The sequence below is a fragment of the Megalops cyprinoides genome, chromosome 15 (genome assembly GCF_013368585.1).
Source record: "Megalops cyprinoides isolate fMegCyp1 chromosome 15, fMegCyp1.pri, whole genome shotgun sequence".
Taxonomy (NCBI): Eukaryota; Metazoa; Chordata; class Actinopteri; order Elopiformes; family Megalopidae; genus Megalops; species Megalops cyprinoides.
Genome location: NC_050597.1, coordinates 31,234,431 through 31,245,540, shown reverse-complemented (window position 1 = coordinate 31,245,540; position 11,110 = coordinate 31,234,431). Strand labels below are relative to the sequence as shown.

Below are 11,110 nucleotides of genomic sequence, written 5' to 3'. Positions count from 1 at the left end.
TTGCATTGGGGCAATACAGAGGGAGAGGGATGATGTTGCCCTTGGAAGACTATACAGTGAGCTGGATGACCACACTCAGACTGTGAGCGCATTTTTAAGTGTGCTTAGTCCCGAGAAGCCTAGACACAGAGATAGCATTATAGTAGTATAGTAGATAATGCCAAGCAGTGATCTATTTGTGCAGATGAAATGTCATACTGAGAGCGACCCAGCAGATTACTTCTTATAAGTGGAGGAACTGGTGTTGTTAGAGCAGAGGACACCTCTCTCGTGTCATAGCGGTGCAACAAATTATGGAGGCACCTGTAGACTGACTCTACCGTGAGCATTTCACATACACTATATGGACAAAAGTATTTGGCCACACCTGTTTTTCAGGGTTTGGGCTAGGCCCCTTATCTCCAGTGAAGGGCAATCTTAATGCTTCAGCATACCAAGACATTCTGGACAATGCTATGCTTCCAACTTTGTAGCAACAGATTGGGGAAGGCCCTTTTCTATTCCAACATGACTGTGCCCCAGTGCACAAAGCAAGGACTATAAAGACATGGTTTGATGAGTTCGGTGTAGAAGAACTTGACTGGCCCACACAGAGTCCTGACCTCAACCCCATCGAGCACCTTTGAGATGAACTGGAAAGGAGATTGCGAGCCAGGCTTTCTCGTCCAACATCAGTGCCTGACCTCATAAATGCTCTACAGAATGAATGGGCACAAATTCCCACAGAAACACTCCAAAATCTTGTGGAAAGCCTTCCAAGAAGCTTTCCAAGAAGCTGTTACAGCTGCAAAAGGGGGGCCAACTCCATATTAAAGTATATGTATTTGAATACAATGTCCCTGTTGGTGTAATGGTCAGGTGTCCATACTTTTGTCCATATAATGTATATGTGTGTGAGTTTACAGTAGTATGGATGCGTGTGTGAAGGTTTCACATGTGAATGCGTACGTGTTTCATATGTGTTTGTGCAACAAAAGTCTGAAATATGAAATGGCCCCTCATATGGGAGCCTTTCCAGTGGTGTTACCACTAAAACCAAGTACGTGGCCTGGCAGTCTGTAGCCCAGGCTGTGAATGAGGTAGGGGGCAGCAAAGGTCCCTGAAGCATGTAAAGAAAAAGTGGTCTGATGACCATGATTTTGACTGAGGTCAAAAAAGCGCATTGCACGCCATACACGAGTGGAACCATAATATGTATATTAAATAGATTTCCTTCAAGGATGTGTCAGTTATGCTAATAGGGGTAGTTTTGGAAAACCAATGTGTGTTTTTGTTTTGTTTTCCACAAGTACCCTAGCTTATGTTGTTTTAATTTATTAAAAACTTTATTGTGCAAACCAATACAATTCCAACAGCATCTACTACTACTACTACTACTACTACTACTACTAATGATAATAATAATAATAATAATAATGATGATGATGATGATGATGAGGAAACAATTAGGCAGCAGACGACATGTTGGTACTTGTAGATTTCCTAATACCTGCAGTACTGCCAACATTGCCACAAGGAAACGTGCATACGCAAAGTTGGAACCTGATGTGGAGCTAGTACTTTTCCACGTCATAGACCGTTTTCATAAATCTGAACTTTGGCGTGGATTTGGGCGTACGCACATTCTAAGATCAAATTTGTGCGTAAGAACATTTTATAAATGAGGCCCTAGGACTTGCAGTCATCAGGGTTGCAAATGGCTCAGAATTACAGGACACTGTTACTGTGCCTTGGAGTGAGGTACTTAACCTAAATTGCCTCAGTAAATATCCTGCTCTGTAGATGGACAACACACCCAGGTTACAGCAAGGGCATCCACCGAAGGTATAAATAATGTGATCGAGATAGAGGGTTAGACACAGATCTGTCTCTCCAACCTGGTGCATTTCTGTTCCAGTTCCTTACATTTCTTCACTTTTCACTTCACTTTCACCTGTGGCCCCTTGCGGGGCATAGGCCACCTACGAGAGTTCTCCAGGCATCTCAATCCTGGTCCAGTTGCTCCAGCTGCACCCAGGTGAGTCCCATTCTCTTGGTGTCCTCCTCCAGATTGTGTTACCAGGTGTTCTGTGGCGGATGTCCCCCAGGTCTGGGCCAGATGGACCGAAGGTGCTCCTCCACACTTTGATGTCTCCTGGAAATAACAAGTTCTTACAGAGTCTGATGTAAGTTAAGGCTTTGGTTTATTGCATATGGTGATCAATCACATACAGTAAACCGGGTTGGTCCGCAGAGGTTACAATGCATTTGCAAGCATACCCCAAACACGCTCTGACACCCCTTGGCCTGCATCCTCTTTTTATGCTGTTTTCCCAACTCCTCCTTTACCGTGACTTAATTCTCTAACTCCTCCCAGGCTCCTCCTTCGAGATCACCTCATCTCACGTAATACACCATTATCTTTTACCTGGAAAGTCCCAAAAACCCCATGGCCATTGATCGTATATTCATTTTAAAGCATATCACATATCTGGAAATTCCCATTATTTCCAAGTCTGCACTTGGATGATTTTTTTAAATTAATTAAATAATACAGAGGTTCATCTTATCTCTTAGGTATGCCCATGTCTGGAGTTTCCCATTATTTCCAGGCCTTCGCCTGAATGATTTTTTAAAAAAGGGTTAAACAACTTCAAGGGCTGGTTTGGCAATGCTGCACTTCTTCTCCAACTTCTCCAAGGTCACATACTCTGATACCAACCATCCTGTAATAACTCCCAAATGCCTGTAACCTTGAATCACCCCCCGGCCTTGCTTAAACTCATAGAATCATATTAAACCACACACAGAAAATCACAGCATATTAATAATAGTGCTTAATGTTTTTCAGTAGTTGTGCTTGCGTTAGTAGTGCTCAAAAACATATTCCAGTTGTGCTTGTGTTTCAAAACATACTTCAGTAGTGCCCATGTTAATAGTAGTGCTCAAAACCATACATAGTGCTCAAGTAGTGCTCAGAAAACATTTCTCCACCACAGTTCCTTGGCCGGTCCCTTCTCCTTTTCCCCTGTGGGTTCCAGGTGAGAGCTTGCCTTGCTGTGTGTTGGATGCGGGTTTGCAGAGGGTGTGGCTAATTCATCCCCAGCGCCTTTGGACGATCACTTCATCTACAGGCTGCTGTCATGTTTGCTGCCACAGGTTTTGGTTACTGATGGTGTCGGGCCAGAGGATCCGATGGATCCTTCTGAGGCAGGTGTTGATGAACATCTGGATTCTCTTTATCAGCCCCATAGAGTAGCACAGGCTTCACAGTGGTGTTAAAGGTCCTGATCTTGATGTTAGTGGTCAGGTTCATGGAGCCCCAGATGTTCTTCAGCTGATGGAAAGCTGACCTCGCTTTGTCTATCCAGACTCTTATATTGGCAGCTGTCCCACCCTCCTTATCCACTATGCTGCCAAGGTAGGTGAAGCTATCCACCTCTTATAGTGCTTCACCTTCCAGCGAGATGGGGGTTGCATTGGCTGCGTTGACCTTTAGGACCTTACTCTTCCCTCTGTGGATGTTGAGACCCAGGCGTGCTGAGTTGTCCACAACAGTGCAAGTATTTTCTTGCGTCTGTTGCTGGGTGTGGGAGAGAAGGGCCAGGTGATCAGCGAAGTTGAGGTCATCCAGCTGTGTCCAGAGGGTCCACTGAATGCCATTCCGCTTCTGGGCTGTGGACATCTTCATAATCCAGTCAATGGCCAGCAGGAACAGGCAAGGTGACAGCAAGCATCCTTGCCTCACTCCTGTCCACAATTAGAAGGTGTTGGTGGGTTGTCGGCTATTGACCACTCTGTAGGTCATCCCTTCATAAGCGTTCCTGATGATTATAGTGGTCTTTTCTGGCACCCCATAGTTTCTCAGCAACAGTCTGCCTGTCCACACTGTCGAATGCCTTCTCATAGTCGATGAAGTTGACGCAGGGGTGAGTTCCAGCGACTGCTCCAGGATGATGCGCAGCGTTGCGATCTGGTCGATGCAGGATCTATCCTTGCGGAAACCAGCCTGCTGGTCTCGGAGCTGGGGGTCAACAGCATCTTTCATCCTGTTCAGGAGGACTCAGTTGAAGACCTTACCCGGAATGGACAGAAGTGTTATCCCTCTGTAGTAGGAACAGGAGCTGAGATCGCCTTTCTTCGGGAGCTTGATGAGGTTCCCCTCCTTCTACTCTGATAGGATGTGCTCCTCTTCCCAGATCTTGCTGAAGAGGGGATAGAGCATCTCGGCACTGGTCTCGTCTTTAGCATCTTTAGCGCCTCAGCCGGGATGCTGTCGGGTCCTGCAGCCTTGCCGTTCCTCAGCTGCTTGACAGCCTTGCGGATCTCCTCCTTTGTGGGCGTGCTGCAGTCAGTCAGCAGGTCACTGTTGGCTGGCTGAATGTCCGGTGGGTCCTGTGAGGCTGGTCTGTTCAGCAACTCCTCGAAACGCTCCGCCCATCTGTTCTTCTGACCCTCCTTGTCAGGTATTGTCTTCCCTTCCTTGTCCTTCACTGATCTCTCTGGCTTGCTGTATTTTCTGGAGAGCTTCTTGATGGTGGCGAACAGGTCCCACATGTTCCCGTGGTGCACTGCTTTCTCTGCTTCTGCTGCCAGTGTCTTCATGTAGTTTATCTTGTCTGCCTTGATGTTTCTCTTGATCCTCCTGTTTGCTTCTGCATACTCCTCCTGGGCCTTGACTTTTCCAGCTTGTGTGTAGCTGTTGTTGACTGCTGCCTTCTTCCTCTTCCTCTCCTCTATCTTCTTTAAAGTCTCTGCCGAGGTCCACTCCTTATGGCTGTACATCTTGGGGCCATCTTGATGTTAAAGCCTCCTTCAATCCCCGCCACTCCTTGTCAATCATCCCTTCCTCTAATTCTTGCAGGTTCTGGAACTTGTTGGAGAGTGTGACCTTGAACTCTTCCCGTTTGGTTGTCTTTTTCCGGAGCGTGGTGTTATATCGCTGGCAATGACAGGTTTTCCCTGTCCAATTCCTCCTCAGCTTGAGAGGCAACCAGGAGATGATGGTCCAAGGCAGCGTCGGCCCCTCCCTTGAAATGCACATCTTGAAGAGATCTCCTGAACTTCTTCTCAATGCACACGTGGTCGATTTGGTTCTCCATCAACAGTGTTGGTGATACCCAAGTAGCCTTTTGTATCCTTCTGTGATTGAAGAAACTTCCGCCAATAACCAGGTTGCTTCTGGCAGAGGTCAGCGAATCTCTCCCCGTTGTTCTTCATCTCACCCAGGCCCTGCTGCCCCATGTTCTCCTTATAGCCCCTATTGTCATTGCCGATCTTGGCATTGAAGTGGCCCATAACGACGACGATATTCCATCCAGGGCAGCTCTGGATGATGGTCAGAAATCTGCTGTAGAACTCCTTTGTCCTTCTCGTTGCTGTTGTTAGTCGTGGTGTAGCACTGTATGACGTCCATATTGAACCTCCTCTTATGGGGCGCATCATCTTCCTCATGACCTGAGAACAACAGCACCTCACCCGTTGTGAGCCTCCTCTGTCTGAAACCGGTCCATCTTGACTCGCTGATTCTTAGTATGGCGAGGTTGTATCTCGGCAACCATTTGCATTGTCTTTCCAGCCTTGTACATGGTTCTGACGTTCCATGTTCCATGGTGGTGGTGGACCTGGTGGAGATGATGGTCGTCGGCCTGGCCGCTTCCATGTGAATATGGCTTTCACTACCAGACGTCATATGTTCTCCAGTTGGAGTTCCATCTTCTCCCAGGCCTGAAATGTTACTTGATTCTTTTGTTGGCGTTTTGTAGCAATAGGTTTTTACAGGGAGGGGACGCTAGCCCCTCGCCCAGCCTTCCTTCTTTCTCATCTGGGCTTGGGACCATCAATGGCGGAGTTCCTCACATTTCAGTGGCTCTCAAATCCATTGGCGCACCTGAGGGGATTCATAATGTTATCCAGCAAGAGAATATTAAATGGGCCAGTGATTGAAAAGCATCACCACAAACCTGGGTCAGATGAAATTTCCAGTGTGGGCCAAAAATGACACTCAAGAATTTTCATCTAAAATAAAATGCTCTTGTCTGAACAAAACATGTCCGTCTATAGTACAGAGAATAGTCACATGCTTTGCACATTTGTACTTTTCTGGCTCAGGAATACATGGTTAATGTGCTTATTCCTGACAACAAAAGGTTATGAGTTTAGTTTAGTCCTCCGTTCCAAAGACTCTTTGCTAACCCTACATTATAGGTGTCAATTACACTGCATCACTCCACAGAAAATGTGGTAAGCTTTGACACCATCAGTCAATGAGGCTTAAACATGGCTGTCCATATTAGTGTTATGTAGTCTATAAAGCTTTGTGGAAGCTGATCTCTTTCTAGAATAGAAGGATATTACCCTATCACTAATGTGAGCAGAACCTAAAGCAAAGCAAAGTACAGCACCTCAGCATTTCAACACCCAGATTAAAACCATCCCATAATAACTGACCCTGCTACAGATGATCCAGCTTTTTTGTCTGCAGTTTCCCTTTTTTATTCTCTTGTCAAGATGATATTTTCCTGGGAACGAGTGGCATACTTAAATGGTGGTAGGCTATCAGACTCCTGCTGTTCCTGGCACTTTTTGATGGCATCACATCATCTTCTCAGCCACACTTTTTAATGCCATCACATCGTCTGCTCAGCTACCTGTCCTGCTGAGGGGCTTTTTCCAAAGTCAAACTCCTGGATGAGAAGCTGAGGATGGGAAAATGAAGAAACCGACAGCTTCACAAGCAGGACCCTGAAAAGTAACCCCTGTTTGAATTTCCAGACCTTCACACGTTCCAGAAATGTTGTTTAAAAATTGTCGGTTGCCAGCCGTTCTGTTATCATCACTGCCGCACGTACTATGTTTCAAGGCCCAAGTCCAGAATATAAACCAGTGTAAATATTATCTCTACTCTCTTATCTGGATCCATGTGAATCTCTGTACAGTGCACACCTTTTTCACTAAGCAGACTCTTCTGTCTGGGGCAACTTGCATAGTTTGTGTTTTTGCAGATCGTCTGTTTAAACAGAGATGTTTACATTCAGGTAGAGGCAGCAGGGGTGCAGCTCAGCCTACGGGGAACTTTACACCAGCCAGGTGCACCTGTCCATGTTTGTGTTGTTGGAATGTGAATTGGCCTCCACAGGCCGCTAGCTATCAGGGGCCTTCCTGCTGGTTTTAAACCTCCCAAGATTACTTCAATCTTGGGGTCTTGCGAGTACAGCCAATCACAAAAGCAGCTGGAGCTGGTCATTGCATCATTTCCTGGAGTGTATTGAATCCTTAGGCAAATTGGTGCCCAGGGTTTTGTTTTATTGATCATACTCTGATCTTGAAATGTATCTTTCATTTGAGCTCTTATTCACAGTCTGTCAGAGTTTTGTGGACAATTGTATTGTTTTATTAAGCAAATGTCAAAGATGATCCTGCATATGCAGTTGTACAAATTTCTTTGCCCAAACCTTTTGGATGATATGGAAATTCTATACTGTCAGCTGAAGTCAGAAACAGCTGGCATTACATTTCTACATATCTCCCCCTCTGGTATTTATTTATCCTTATCATCATTATCACTCTTTCTCTGATGGATTGTGCTTTCAAGTGGACAGGTAAGGAATGCACAATGATAATCCTGCCTTTTAAAACCTTTAGAGGAGCGTAACTTTGGATCTCAGTTGTAACTATCTAGTAGAGAGTGGTGCTATTGTTAATATTTTCATTTTAAGATGCTGCCTTGACCGTTCTGTAATTGTGAGAGAGAGTTGAGGTGAGCTCACCAAATTAGCATCAGCAGGGGAAGAAAAAACAAAAATAACCTCATGCATTTGTGAATTTCTATGCGATTGCCAACAAACCACCATTGCTTGTCAGTCAAATACACATAGTGCTCTCCATACATATAGGTGAAGTTGTCAGTACTCCAGCCCCATAGCTGTTGTTTTTGTTTTTTCCCCATCTGTCATTATGGTCCATGTGCTTTTGTTTGTTGCTTTTCCTTATGTTCCAGCCCTGCCCCACTCTCCGCCCTGTCTCCGCCCACCTGATCACCATGATCATCTCCACCTGCTTCCCATCACCTCATCAGTCCAGCCCTATATCTACCCTGCTTGTCTCCAATCTTAATAACCTCCTACTTCTGAAGATGAGTCTCTTTGTCATAACCAATACAACAGACCCAATAAGAGTGTTGAAGCGCTGTTAAATATTTCCATGTATACATAACAACATACACAGAAATTCGGTTTCATTTCCCTCTTCAAGGCCGCTACATTGCTTAAATTCAGTAAAATATTGCTTTCATAAGTGCACACAGGCTGAACCTTCCTTCAGAAGTACATCTCAAACCTTTAGGCAGTGAAATTAAGAAAAATTCTGGGTACATTACTTCCAAATAAATTCAAGTAATGCTGCTGTGAGGAAGGTCCGAAAGAGAATGTCTACTGGAAGTTTGTCTTCAGACCGCAGCTGCAGGCAGTCAGTAGTTACAGAGATTCAGCGCATGGGGTGCATATCCAATGAGCCTGGCAGACATTTGTCAGCCCAAATAACGCCGGTAAATTGACTGGGCACAAAAAAATGAACATCAATGACCGGCTGCTGGGGCAATCTGTGGCTTCATACAGCCACCCAGCTGATTCGTCATCTTTTATTTTTCCCCTGTGAACTTGTATTTTTCATGTGGACGCACACAGCGCACATATTTATTTTCCCAATTTCTCAAAGAATACACAAGGATTCGTATCTGGTGTTCTTTCCCGGTTCATGCCAGAATAATCAATGCTTTCCAAAATGGGACTTCTGCCACTAATATGTGGGCAGAATTCAGACGTAGCTCCAGGGCCTGCAAGTAATAAGGGAGGAAATGGCCTACAGTATGTATCACAGTTATCAAGACTCATCATGTTTGATGTACACTGTGGTGTTTGTTTACCGAGTCCCAGTAAAAAAAAAAAAAAAAGTCCTCCAGCAAAACTTGTGAGCGTGGGGCACTGCACTTTGCAAGTTTATGGTATTTGAAAGAAAAGACAACCTTTGTTCTTTCATGCATTGCATTTCTATCCATTGTCTTTTTCACTGTGTTAACACCTGTCAAACCACTGACTAGCTGCTCCCCATAGCTGCTAAAAAAAAGTCATGACCATGGGGCTTGGAATCAACAGACCCATCAATAAAATGCACAGTGGTCCTTGTGGAGCATTAGCTGTTTTTTTACACAGACACAAGCTCGGCATTGCTCTTACTCTGCACAATAACACTTGAAAATGGTGCTAATGCAAAAGATATTTCTTTCTATGTGTATTAGACATTTGAAAATTATCATTATAACTCATATGTTTAGGACTCTAAATTATAAATAATATTTTATATTATGTATGAGAATTAAAGCATTTCTGTGGTTGCCCATGGTAATTTTATTCTTTCCAAACAACAACAGATATTTCCATTAAAATTAAGAAAAAAAGTGCCCCTTTTCTGCACAGGACTTCTGCGAGGAGTAAGTAACAAAGCAGACATCTGTTTATAATGCATATAATGGATAAAGTGCTGTGGCCAAGTCCATCGATTCACTTCGTGTTTGCAGTCCCATTGATCAAACGGACTTTCTGCTGGAGTCTCCCTGGCAGATTTAACGGAGGCTTTGCACTCGTCTGTACAGAGCCGGGGAGCTTGGCAAGGAGCCACCACACTGAGCCAGATCCTTCACTTTTCAAACGAAGGGAAAAAAATCCGTTTTCAAACAGTCCATGCACCTCCAAGCATGGACTTTCCAGAGTGTGTCACTTTGAAATCAACCAGAGAAATTTCTTTTAATTTAAAATTCAGGAATACTTTCATAGAAGGTTTGTTGCTGCTTATGTTTACTTGTTTCAAAATTTAGATAAAAAAGATATATAACACCACAGATTTAGGAAAAGTCATCCTTTAGAGTTAGCAGAATGTTTTACGGTTGGTTTTCCGCTAAAAGATATGCACCATGGGCTTTTAAGGAGACATAACAGCACCAGCAAGAGCTACCATACAAATACATTACTATATTCCTCCTCTCCTGATATAGTTCAACAAGACTGTAGATGCCTCTATCAAGCTAAAGGACATCAAATCAGTCCTATAAGGACATGGCTCTTACAAAGAGCTGTAATCATTTACAGCTGTCACTTTTAGCTATAGATTGGCAACAAGTTTATTTTACAATTGGTTAGTTGGCTCTGACTCTCCCCTCTCACAATGCAATGAGTCAATTATCCACACCACTGTTTTCGGACATCACTGAGCTAATACAAGCTGCTCATGAACTTATATGTAGGCAGAGGAAGATGTTCCTTTGTGATTGAATGAACTTCAGATGTGGAGCGTGTCTGGGAACATTACACAGAGCCGGTGGATGGCATAGGCGGTGTCACATACAACTGACCTATCGCTAAGCTCCTCCCTAAAACAGAAATTGTCCAATCATACCATAGTAACCATTACTAAGCGCGGTGACCTCGGTCAAGCAAGTTGAAGCAACTCGGACAAGCACATTGAAACCCATTTCAAATAGGGCAGGAGCTGACTTAAAATCTTTATAAAAGTTAAAAATTTAGTATTACAGGATGGTGAAACGCTGTGCATGGGGTACCTGTACTACAGACACCAGGTACCCTGAATGATTGGAGGGAGGAGTAGTTTTTGTTCCTTTCCCAAAGCCAAAAACAAAGACAAATGTAAGCGATGAATAATGCTCTGTGGTTGGATTACCAACTGAACATCCAGAACATTTCCAAGGTCACATATGTTTGCTCAAAGGTAAGTTAATGGCTGATTTGTAAATAAAAAACCTTTGACATTTTTTTTTTGATTGAGACAGGTATAACTATTAAATAATGTCAGCTAACATTTGGACCGTGTTTTAAAAAACAAATTGGCTTGCCAAGAGGAAAGTTAGTTTCCAAACTTTTTGTTGATCTACGATTTTTTCGACTAGCTAAGTTGAATAAAGGGATTTGCTCGCTACGCTGCTTTGATGTGCACGGTTAGTTTCGACTTATTTTCAACTTTAATAGCTATATATTTAGCTAAATGGTTGGCTAGGTAGGCAGCTAACATGATCTAGTTAGCCAGCACCAAAAATTTAAGACTGTGTTAAGATGTAGTGTAG

At 43.9% G+C, this 11,110-nt stretch overlaps 1 pseudogene; it reads right to left on the bottom strand.

Annotated features, from left to right (window-relative positions):
* Positions 1-2,911: 2,911 nt before the first annotated feature.
* Positions 2,912-5,861, bottom strand: LOC118789743 (annotated as a pseudogene).
* Positions 5,862-11,110: the final 5,249 nt, after the last annotated feature.